We start from the raw sequence: 11,768 nt of genomic DNA, 5'->3' as shown, positions 1-11,768 counted from the left end.
ACACACACACACACACACACACACACTGGAATATTACTCAGCCATCAAAAAGAATGAAATCTTGCCATTTGCAATGACACAGATGGAACTAGAGGATATTAGGCTAAGCGAAAAAAGTCCGTCAGAGAAAGACAAATATCATATGATTTCACTCATATGTGGAATTTAAGAAACAAAACAGATGAACAGAGGGGAAGGGTAAGAAAAATAAGACAAAAACAGAGGGAGACAAACCATAAGAGACTCTTAACTATAGGAAACAAACTGAGGGTTGCTGGAGGGGAGGTTGGTGGGGGGATGGGTAACTGGGTGATGGACATTAAGGAGGGCACATGATATAATGAGCACTGGGTGTTATATGCAACTGATGAATCACTAAGTTCTACCTCTGAAACTAATAAGGCACTGTATGTTAATTAAATGGAATTTAAATAAAAATAAATGAATAATAATTAATTAATTAATTAAGATATTAAATTTATTAGTAGGTATTTGAAAACTGCCTTCACATTTATAACATTTATTCATTCAAATTGGCTGAAAACTGTTTTTTCTCAATCTTCTCACTGGAAAATGAAGGATTGTCTTACAATCAAAGGCACCTTGTATTTAGACATGAACTGCCATTATCTGACACTCAATACACAAAAACTGTAGTGTGTGAAGTACCTATAAACTAGTGTTTAACATTAACTCTGTGGATATTACATTGAAATACTGGAGATAAATGCTCATCTAATTGGTAGTTGTCTTCATACTACTTAGCACAGTTGCTTCTATCTACTAACTGTTTAAGAGTTATTCCTTTACTAGGTTATAAGCACCTTCAAGGCGTGGAGCCATATGTTTCTTCACCACCACACTCCAGCAGACTGCCTGGCATACATATTTGGACACTCAATATTTGCTAAAGGAAAGAAATGGGGGAGAAAAGTAGGAAGGGAGACAATAGAATCACTAAACAACCTAACAATCTCCCATTAGCCAGTCTGAATTCATAAACAGTGGGAGAATGGGTTTAGCTTTCCTGAAGAAAGGATCCGTCGTGTTGAAAGACATCAGCACTGCAGGATAATGTCTGTAAATCCTGTACTCCTTGACCCTTCCTCTTCCCCAAATCTGCCTTCTTGCGTACCTGAACCAAGTGCTGACATTCCTCATATTGAACTAGTCCTGTTGGGTTACATCATAGATCTCCAGAAGAATCTAATTAAAAAATATATACAGTATCTGTGGAAGTTAATTAGCTAAGTCCTGTACACCAGTTCTTGTTCACATGGACTTGGACTATGAAGGCTGTAAGGAGATAAAACATAGAACAGGTTAAATTCTGCTGTGAGTGTGAGGCCAAAAAATAGTCGGAATACAAGACATCACTACCTTAAGGTAGGGCTTGGGCAATAAATATTTGGTTCAACCGCAGAAAGGCAGTATGACTCTTGGAATCTGTCCTCTAAGAGGACGTAAAAGTGCAAGGGACAAAGAGAGATAAATTTTGTCTAGTTCAGGTCTTCAAGAGCCAGCCCCGCCTGTGCTGAATATTTTAAAAGCAAGTTAGTTATCGAAGTTCTGTCATAAACTCTTTTATATATTTTGAGCAACTTTAGTCAAGAAGATTCTGTTCTTCCTCTTGTGTTGATGCCCCCAAGCATTTTTTAAGCACCTACTACTATATACCAGGGACTTTGCTAATGGGGTATTTTTTTTTAAATGACAGCATTTCTGGGCTGAAAGAACTTTCAGACTCGTGTAAGAGGCAGACATGTAAACAAATAATAACCACACAAATGGCAAGCCTTTGACAGAAGCACACTGAGAGTGTGTGGAAGCCCTTGAAGGGAACATCTAATTTATCTAGAGAGTTCACAGAGAAGATGTGTTTGTACATGGAAGGAAAACTGGGATTTCCCCCAGAGAAGGAAAAGTCAGAGGGAAGCCCCGGGGCACAGCGGAGAGTGGTTCCCTCAGACTGGAGTCCAGCGGGGTCTGCAAAGGCAGGGCAGGCAGGGAACACAGCTGGAAAGGTGCTTCGGGTGAATCTGTGCACATAGAGAGTTTGAAAATTAAAGAAAATTGGGTATAGTGTAGAGAACAGACAGGAGATGGGAGAGAAATGAAGTAAAAAATCAGGTAGGAGTTTAATGTTCCCAGTCAGAAATAAAATAGGGGGCCAGAAGAAAAAGACCAGCTCAGAGAAGCATCAGGCAAGCAGGTTTTTTAGGCTTTCGAGATCAGTGGGATCTGGTAATACTTATCATAGCCTCCCCTTAAGGTCTTAGAAGAGGTAATGTATATTGAAGGTTAAATTGTAATACAAATCAAAGAGACTGTCATTTTAAATTCAATGTTTTTCAAGAAATCTGCAAATTATCCATACTCTGCTGATACCATATTTTGAAAGCCCTACAAAAGCATCAATTATATTAGTTCAGATTAAAACAATGTACAGAACTAGTTGCTAGGGCATAAAATTACAGACCATTTTCAATTTATTGTCCGCTCACCACATCCCAAAATAGCTGTATTCTCCATTCTCCCACTGGGTGAACCACTGAATCATAGTATTTGAATGGAAAGACTTCCACACTTTGAATAATTGATCTCGAGCATGCTCCCTTATGATTTAACATTCACTGTGTTCTTCTCTCTGAAGCATATTTGTATCAATAACCTTAGCTTCATTTGCCCTTATATCACAGTGTTCCTTTTTAAGAGCAAACCAGTACCCTGAGATAATTGTGAGCATCTTTAAAAAAAAATTTTTTTTTTTCCTGAAATTTGAACTTAGGGCAACAGATTTTGTCAAAGGCAAACAAACAAATTTTTCTCTTTTAAAAACTCAAGTTTTGAACACCTGTGAAAGGTCTCCATTCGATTTGACACTCAGCCAATTCCTAGGAAAACACGACTCACAGTCATGTTTACTTTTTTCTCTACTTTTTCTCCCACTTTCACTACATTTTAAAATTATTTCTTGGTTAAATTAGTTAAAACAAATAAAAACATGGTTGCAAGCACAGGCGAGGAAGCTTATTTTTTGGGAGGGCTACATTTAGCTAGAAGCTATTCTGTTGCTTCTAGCTGGAATCTTTATTTACACAACAATTAATCAGCTATTGTACGTCTTTTATCTGAGTAAATGATCAACAACCCTTTCTAAATATGTTAAGGGGTTCATTTCCATCTGAATTCTCCTGACAAATACTAAAATAGATAACCCTAATAAGGCACTAATGAGATCATTATAACTAGTTTTGTCTGTATTTAAAGCACAGATTTAAGATCTTCATTAATGATTAATTACTGGAAAACTTTGTTCAATCCCTTGAGTTATTTTTAAATCTTCATATACTATAATTACATACATTCAATCATAAAACTTTCCATGGTGCTGAACACAAGTGAGCTTTGAATAAGAGCAAGCATGTTACAAATCTTGGCTGTTTAAAACGTTAATATTTAAGTAGATTAATGACATAGTGATCTTTTTTGCCCATTTCAACCTTTTTTTGACTGAGGAAAAGATACTACAAGCTATCTCCCTGACCAGACTTACGGGGATAATTTCTCTAAAATATTTAACAACCAGCACCTTGAACTTTCTGATTATAAAGTGTCTCTGAAATCAAATAAGTAGCATTGTGGCTTTATCACCAGTCTTTATTTTCAGTTGTGTTAAAATAAACAAACTGCACTTTCCTCAAGGGTTTTAGAGGAGAGTGGCAATTAATTGAAAAATTATATTTGAGCTGAAATCAATGTGCAAAACTCTAAACCCCAAAGTTATTTGGGAGAATAAGAAATAAAGGGCACTTTACACGTGGTATCACAAAATCAAAGAGACAGAAAGGCGGAGATATTTCCTTGCAATAAACACGAAATAGTTATTTCAAGAAACAACCTGTAGGTGACTATATTTTCAATTCCTGATGTGCAATTTTCAGAATTAAATTCAGTTTTAAGGCAAATTAGCTAGCAGTCTCCAGCAAAGAGATGAATTTTAGAAGTGGAATTTTCTAACCTGTCCAAGGCTTTCAAAATACAGTTTGCAATGGGCCCGAAAAGGCCCAAGGTAAAACTGTTCTGACCCCTAAAATCTTTCCAATAAAAAGGAATGCAAAAATTTATAAACTATGCTAAAGGGACAACACTAATATTCGTCTATACTCTAACTGAATTACCCCCTCGAAAGTTATCACTTTCAATATGGTACCATTTACCTACATGGTGACTGCAAAATGGTAGTTAAATCTTTAAGGTGTAAATCTTTGCTTGAAAGCCAAGGCTTTCAAAAGTGCTGGAGAGGGCTGGAGAAGGTGGTACACTATTTATAAATTGGAAGGTCTTTTGCATTTATCTAGGAATATAGATATTGTCAGTACATGATTAAATTACTGCACCAGTTTTCCTGGAGGATTTCTGTGTTTATTGCTTTTTTGTAAGACATTTATCCAGCTCTCTCAATCCTATTCTCTTTCTTGCATGAATTTACACATTTTAAAATGCAGGTGTCTTGCTTGTCTGATATATGTCATTTGATTATTTGAAACCCTGCAGCCCCCAAATTTCTCGGTGTCTGTACAATTCAGGAACAAAATTATTTATTAATAATATTCTGGGATAAGATAATGTCTAATGAAACATATATACAATAACAAGTTCACAAGCCACCTTTCAATTTTCCTGTTTAATTTTTGGGGTAAAGTTGAAGAACATATCTATTTGAAGGAAGCACAAGACTCTAAATTATCATCATCACAGCCTATGAATTATTATTTGATGCCCATTTTGCCCACAGGATACTTTATACACCAGAAAGTTAAAGTAATCTTTACTTTAGAAGCTTATACTTTAAAGAATAAAATAAAGAATAAACTTTAAATAAACATTAGCTCAAATACATACATCTAAGTACAAGGAATTTAGAACAGTATGAACCAAAGTATATTGACTCATTAACAACGATAGTAGAATATAATAGCAGAAAAGATTCACTGAGCATTTACTAAGTGCTGCTACACTAAAAAACTCCATGGGGGCAAGGAGTGATTGGATGACCACTACATCCTAGTATGTGGGAATAGCACCAATTATATGCCAGGCAAGTCCCTTCTCTCCTGAAGTTCACAGTCTAAGGAAGACAGGCAAGAAAGTATTCGGAAGAATACGGGGAAATTCGGAAGTATTACTTGAGTTATTTGAGTATATGTCACATATTTCCTACAACAATGTACACTATCTAAGAAGGGCAAGATTTGGACTTTAGGTAGGTGGATAGTATAGTTTGCCAATTATTTATAAGCCTAAAACCTTGAAGATTTATCTCAATCATTACTTTTTCCAGGAAACCTTCACTTAGTCCCCATGGTGAGTTAGTTTCTCCTCTCCTCAGCTCACAGACATGGGCATTGCTACTGCGATGTGCTTTCCATATTAGGCCATCTCCTGATCTTCCTCCTCAGCTTCTTTTGCTGGATCCTCCTACTCTTCATGATCACAAAATGCTGAAGTAATCTTTGGATCCCTTCTTTTCTTTATCTGTAAATAATGCCCAGTTTATCTCATCAGGTCCCATGACTTTTAAATATCATGCACTGTTTACTGTACAGATGCTTGATTTTTTTTTTAAATATTTTATTTATTGTCAGAGAGAGAGCACACAAGCAGGGGGAACGGCAGAGGCAGAGGGAGAAGCAGGCTCCCCGCCGAGCAGGGAGCCCGACATGGGACTCGATTCCAGGACACTGGGATCATGACCTGACCCAAAGGCAGACGCTTAACTGACTGAGCCACCCAGGCATCCCCAGATATTTGATTTATGTATTAAGCAATTCCTTTCCCCTGAACTTCAGAATCAAATATCCAGCCAGTGACTGCACATCTTCACTTCTAAGTCTAATAGAGAGAGAACTCAACACATCCAAAAATGAACTACTGATCTTGCTCCGACTCCCCAGCCCCAAAGTACTTCTTCTCCAGGGTTCCCGATCACTTTAAAGGGCACCATTGTTCATTCAGATGCTTGGCGCAAACTACTTCCTATCATCTGTAATTTCCCTTGCTCTCATTTCCAACATTCAATCCATCAGCCAATCCCACTGAGTTACTTACAAAACACACTCTGAATACAACATTCACACCCCTCCCCTGCCTGCATGCTACAACACTGCCAAAGCCGCCCTCATTTCTTGCCTGGATTCCCACATTGACCTTCAAAATGATCTCCCTGACTCCATTCCCGTGCCTTATAATCTGTCTGCCATACAACAACCATTGTGACCTTTTACTTAAAACCGGAAGTCAGATCCTATAGCTATTTTAAAAATTAGAATAAAATCCAAAATCCATACAGGACCTATGTGATCTCTGGTTACCCTTCTAATCTCATGATCAACCGCTTCTTTTCTGTTCATCTTACTTCACATCACACCCCCTCATCACTGTTCCTGAGCATTCTGCCATCGCAGAGCCCTTGTGGGGCTTCCTTCTGCAGGGACAGACATGATTTGTGCCCACACTTCATTCGGGATTTTCTTGTCCATATTTTCTAAAACAGTGATCATATTCCTCCCTTGTCCCTTACCCAACCTCTTCTTTATAGAGTTTATTACTATATTGTATTAGATATCTATTTATTTAATTGCCATCTCCTCTATTAGAACATTTCCCTCCATAATGGCAGAGTGTTGATCTACCTTGTTCAGTCTTATATTCCTGAGCAATTGAAAATAGCAAAGACTTAATTCTTATTGGAAAGTCAACTGATAAATATGTATTTTGTAAAGATCTATTTATTTAGAGAGAGAGTGTGTGTGTAAGAACAGGGGAAAGGGCAGAGGGAGAGGGAGAGAGAGAATCTCAAGCAGACTCCCCACCGAGCATGGAGCCTGATGTGGGGCTCGATCCCAGGACCCTGAGATCATGACCTGAGCCAAAATCATGAGCCTGTCACTTGAAGGGTGACCCACCCAGGCCTCCCTCAATTGATAAATTTTTAATGAAACAGGAAATGTAAATATATTTGAATAACTGATTTTAAGTAATGGATCAATTTAGCATTCAGATGCATCTCGATCAAGATCATGGTCAGTTTGTCTCCAATCCACTAATCCTTTCTCCGTAATTCAACTGAACATTCATGGGTAATAGTTTACCTTCGCATTTTCCACCATAAAGCATTGTCTTTAACTCGTTTCTTTAGTGGTGCTGATTTACATATTTTGTTTGTCATCGCCTAGGCTCACCCTTATATAACTAACTCTAATGTGCCATGTAAGTGCTTATTGTCAATCATCTCATGATTCAGCCTGTTCCAGGAAATGCCAAGATCAAGATTTAAAAAAAAAACAAATACAACTATTATTTTCTCTTTGGTTGCAGCTTAACATTTTTCGTAGTCAGAGGCATCTCCTCTTTTGTCTTGAATAATACCTAATGAGCAGTAATGTCCATAAAAGTTTACCTACTTGGGGACTTCATCTCTGATAAGAAAGTGCCAGAAAAGCCAAAAGTAATGTGTCGGTCTATGACACAGAAGTGTTCTTTGAGGCTCCAAAATTTAAGTTATACTTACTACCTGACTGTCCTTTATGACACTACAATTTAGAGCAGGACAGCCAGAAACTCAAGAATGTGAGTGGACAGGGAAAGAGATATGCAATTGTTGTTGATAATATGCTAGCCCATGATTAAGCTGTGCTAGTTAAATGTTCCTCAGTGTTCTTAACTCAATGCCTAGATTTAAAAAGTCACAGACCAGTGCTCCAATTAGGCTGAATTACCTGGTGGTATCACGAACCCCCAAGCAGACTTCTTGCTATTGCTCCCTTCAAAAAGTTTCAAAAGTGTGTAGAGGAATATGAGGACAACCAAATGAGGTTAATTTGATGTGTATAATTGGAAAGAAGGCATCATTTAAGAAAGAAACACTGTTTCCTGTCATGTGGCAATGATGCAAAGGGCTAGAGAAATCTAAAATCCTGAACTCTGATAGTGCAGAAAATATTTTCCTTGCACAAGGAAATGTACTATTAGCTTATCATTTTTAATTGCATGTGCATGTGTACACACAGCACACACACATACATAGATTTATATTACACCTTTACTAAGGCAATGGTATTTCATAAAAATACTTTTTTTCTTAGCTCTTGGTAGACGCTGAACTTGAATTTATGAATAGCAAGAACTTACTCTTACAATAATATGTAACATGTTGAATCTCTAAATATCAAGGCTCTTATATTGAAATGTTTCAAAGTACCGTTTTTCATTTATACTAAATGTAACACATATTTTGGTTACATATTGCAGATTTATCACACCTATACACTCCTTCCTGAAAACTCCACTTGGATGACAGATAGTTAAGTAAATGTTAAATGAAAATAAGCAGAGATGCCTGAAGACAAAGGGGATGAGGAAGGCATTAGCAGCAGATGAGAAACTTGGGAAGACGGAAAGTGGACTGAGAAGTAGTAACTGACTTAGCAGAAACCTATGAATATTCACCATGCAGAACTCCCAGAAAGGTAAAGGACCTTGGAACACAGCAGGCTAGTGGAAGGCAGGGATCACAAGGGGCTGAAAATGGAAACATTGTTTGACGATTGGTATGTGGAGTCAACTGGACCCATAGCATAGGTCTCTTCTCTCACTCTGCAGTCAGGTTTCTAGTGGTTCACTGAAGACCAGAGACTTATTTTCATGAAGGAAATATACCAGAGATACACCAGATACCCAAACTAGTGGAAGCCTGTGGTTGAGATGATGATGAAAAGTAGGGACATGAAATGAAAGTCTGCATATTAACATTGAGACCACCACTCACCCTCCTTCCCTTTTACATAGGAAGACATGTGCTTGCATGATAGCAGATGATGATTCTTCTGAGAAACTACTTACTCCCAGAGAAAAGATTTCAATACTCAAATTTCTGAGCCTGGGAAAAAGTATAGCTTACCATTTAATCACCCTCTGTTTAAAATCTCTAGCTAATAAACTGCACTCACATACTCAGAGCTTCCAATCAGCTTCTTAGTGTCTCACATTTGAAACTGAATGGAGAAGAAGAGCCCCAAATCCCCAGACGTTTTGGAAGGTCTTCTACATGAAGCAGAGAACCCAAACTAAATCATCAAAATAAATAAGTCAGAGGAAATAGAGAACAAATAAAAAAGAAGGAAAACTGAAAGAAGAGAACAAAAACAGTTAATAGCTTTAGAAAGTGTAAGAGAAGGAACTGCATTTAAAGGATCATGATGCCATCAAAAAGGAACTATTGGAAAACAAGACAGAACTGTAAGAAAATGTAACAACCAGGGCACCTAGGTGGCTCAGTCGGTTAGGTGTCCGACTCTTGATTTCAGCTCTGGTCAAGATCTCATGGGTCTTGAGTGTGGGGAGTTTGCCTGACATTCTGTCATTCTGCCCCTCCCTCCACTCACACGTACTCTCTCTCTAAAGTGAATAAATCTTAAAAAAAAAAAAAAAGAAAATATAACCACCAATAAGAAATAAGTTAGAGGGTTGAACATGATAGAAAAAAAAAATCTCTCAAAAGAAACAACAATAAATCTCCCAAAGTACAGAACAGTAAGATTCAAATAGAAAAAAAAATTAGAGCAAAGAATAACTTTTAAAAAGAACAGAAAAGGGTGCCTGGGTGGCTCAGTTGGTTAAGTGACTGCCTTCGGCTCACGTCATGATCCTGGAGTCCCTGGATGGAGTCCCGCATCGGGCTCCCTGCTTGGCAGGGAGTCTGCTTCTCCCTCTGACCTTCCCCCCTCTCATGTGCTCTCTCTCTCATTCTCTATCTCTCAAATAAATAAATAAAATCTTTAAAAAAAAAGAACGGAAAAAATAAAGAAGAAAAATTATACCAAACAAAATAACATCAGAAAATTTCTTAAAGGTACAAATTTCCAGATATAAAAGGGCTGAGAACTCAAAAATCAATTAAAAGGAAATCCTTGTTTTGAAAACCAGATCACCAAGAATATAGTAGATACTACTAAAAGGACCTACAGGGGAAAAATATGTATAAATATGTATAAATATAACTCTTTAGTAGATACCAATTAAGAGCAAATTTCTCAACAACTGATAGAATAAATTAGAAAATGACCTAAAATGTTTTTTAAAAACAATTTTAACGTACAATTTTCTACCCAAATTATTAAATATGAAGATAGAATAAAGATATTTTCAAATATGCGTGGACTGAAAATTTTACTGCCACTTCTCAGAATGCTTAGAATATCTCAGGATGTTCTCAAGCTAGAATCAGGGAGATATACCAAGAATAAAGAATATATGGGATCCAGAAATAGAGAATCCAACGAAAGCAGTAAGTCAAGGGACATCCCTAAAAGACAACAGTTTGGCATAGAGGGCATACCTTTTTTTTTTTTTAATGTAGATCAAATTATAATTCTACCAATAGAGTACAAAAATCTATTTCACTACCATTTTTTGAATTAAATATTACTTTTAAAATATTTTACTAATTTGATACTCAAAACAAAGCTTACTTCTGCTTTATTTTACATGTCTCCACAGTTATAAGAATTTTTTCCTTGTAGTTATTGTTCATTTTCCACCCTTTGCTCAAAGAGCTTTAAAAAATCTACCTTTAGGTTAAGCCAGACCAGCAAAGAGATGCTTTTTATTGACTTATAGTATTAATCGAAGGATATCATAAGAAAGCAAACTCAGTGGTGTCAGTATGCTGATTGTGAATCGCTTGTTGAGGATATAAGTAGTATGTTATATGGTATTTTCATAATGAGAAGGCATGTACCTTGATTCTGAAGCAACTGCATTATTATCTTATGAAAACAGTTTTACATTCCCCTTTTAATTTTGTTCATTTTTTTATATATAGAAATTTAAAAGTTACATGCAAATACATTGAACATCTTCACTGTGATATTTTTCCATTTTTTTCAACTTTAGAAAGCTTATCTTTTCCATTTTCAAATAGGATAAATATCCATCTTTCTTTTTTTTAATAGTTTAGTACAGTAGTTCTTTAAGTTTTTAATCTAAATTTATTTTGTTGTACATTATGGGGAAAGGCTACACTTAGATTTTTTTGCCCAAACAGCTAATATTATCTATTCATTCATATAACATCTTTTCCCAATTGACTAGAGTCTTCTTTTGTAATAGGTTATGTTCTTTGGAATACAGAGTTTATTTCAGGGTTCTCTGTTCTGTTCCTTGCTTCGTCTGTTGATTTGTGTACCAGCAAACATCTTTTAATTATCATGATTTTGAAATCACTTTGAATTGTTGGTTGTATATCTCTTTTTTCACCTTTCTTCTGGTTGAAAAAACTACGTAGTGATTTTTTTTTTCCTGTTTGTTCTTGCTTCTAAACTTTAAAATAGTTTTGTATGTCTTGGGGAAGAAAGCTTATTGTAATTTTGTAATTGCATTAAACCTACAACTTAGTTTGAAATGAATGTCATATTTAGAAGAATGAGTCTTTTACTTTAAGAACATACTATGTTTTGTCATTTATTCAAATCTGCTTTGCTATGCTGCAGTCCGGTTGTTCCTTTGAGTCCCATATATTGTTTGCTAAGGATGGATATTTGTGCTTTTTGTAGTTGTTGCTCGTGTGAGTGCTGATGTATCGGAAAGCACTTATGTTCATACGTTTGCTGTATAATGCAGGCACTGCTGCATGGAGAGGATAAGACAATTCTCCTCATTTACGAGATGATTCTTGTAAAGGTTGTTTAGCTCAGTGCCTGGTACTC

At 36.4% G+C, this 11,768-nt stretch overlaps 1 protein-coding gene across 1 annotated transcript in view; it reads right to left on the bottom strand.

Annotated features, from left to right (window-relative positions):
• DPYD (dihydropyrimidine dehydrogenase) overlaps positions 1-11,768 on the bottom strand; it is a 798,492-nt gene that overhangs the window by 184,946 nt on the left and 601,778 nt on the right. The window lies entirely within an intron of this gene.

The sequence above is a fragment of the Callorhinus ursinus genome, unplaced genomic scaffold (genome assembly GCF_003265705.2).
Source record: "Callorhinus ursinus isolate GAN/ISIS: 27379988/994484 unplaced genomic scaffold, GSC_fseal_2.0 scaffold9, whole genome shotgun sequence".
Taxonomy (NCBI): domain Eukaryota; kingdom Metazoa; phylum Chordata; class Mammalia; order Carnivora; family Otariidae; genus Callorhinus; species Callorhinus ursinus.
This window is presented reverse-complemented; position numbering and strand designations above follow the sequence as displayed.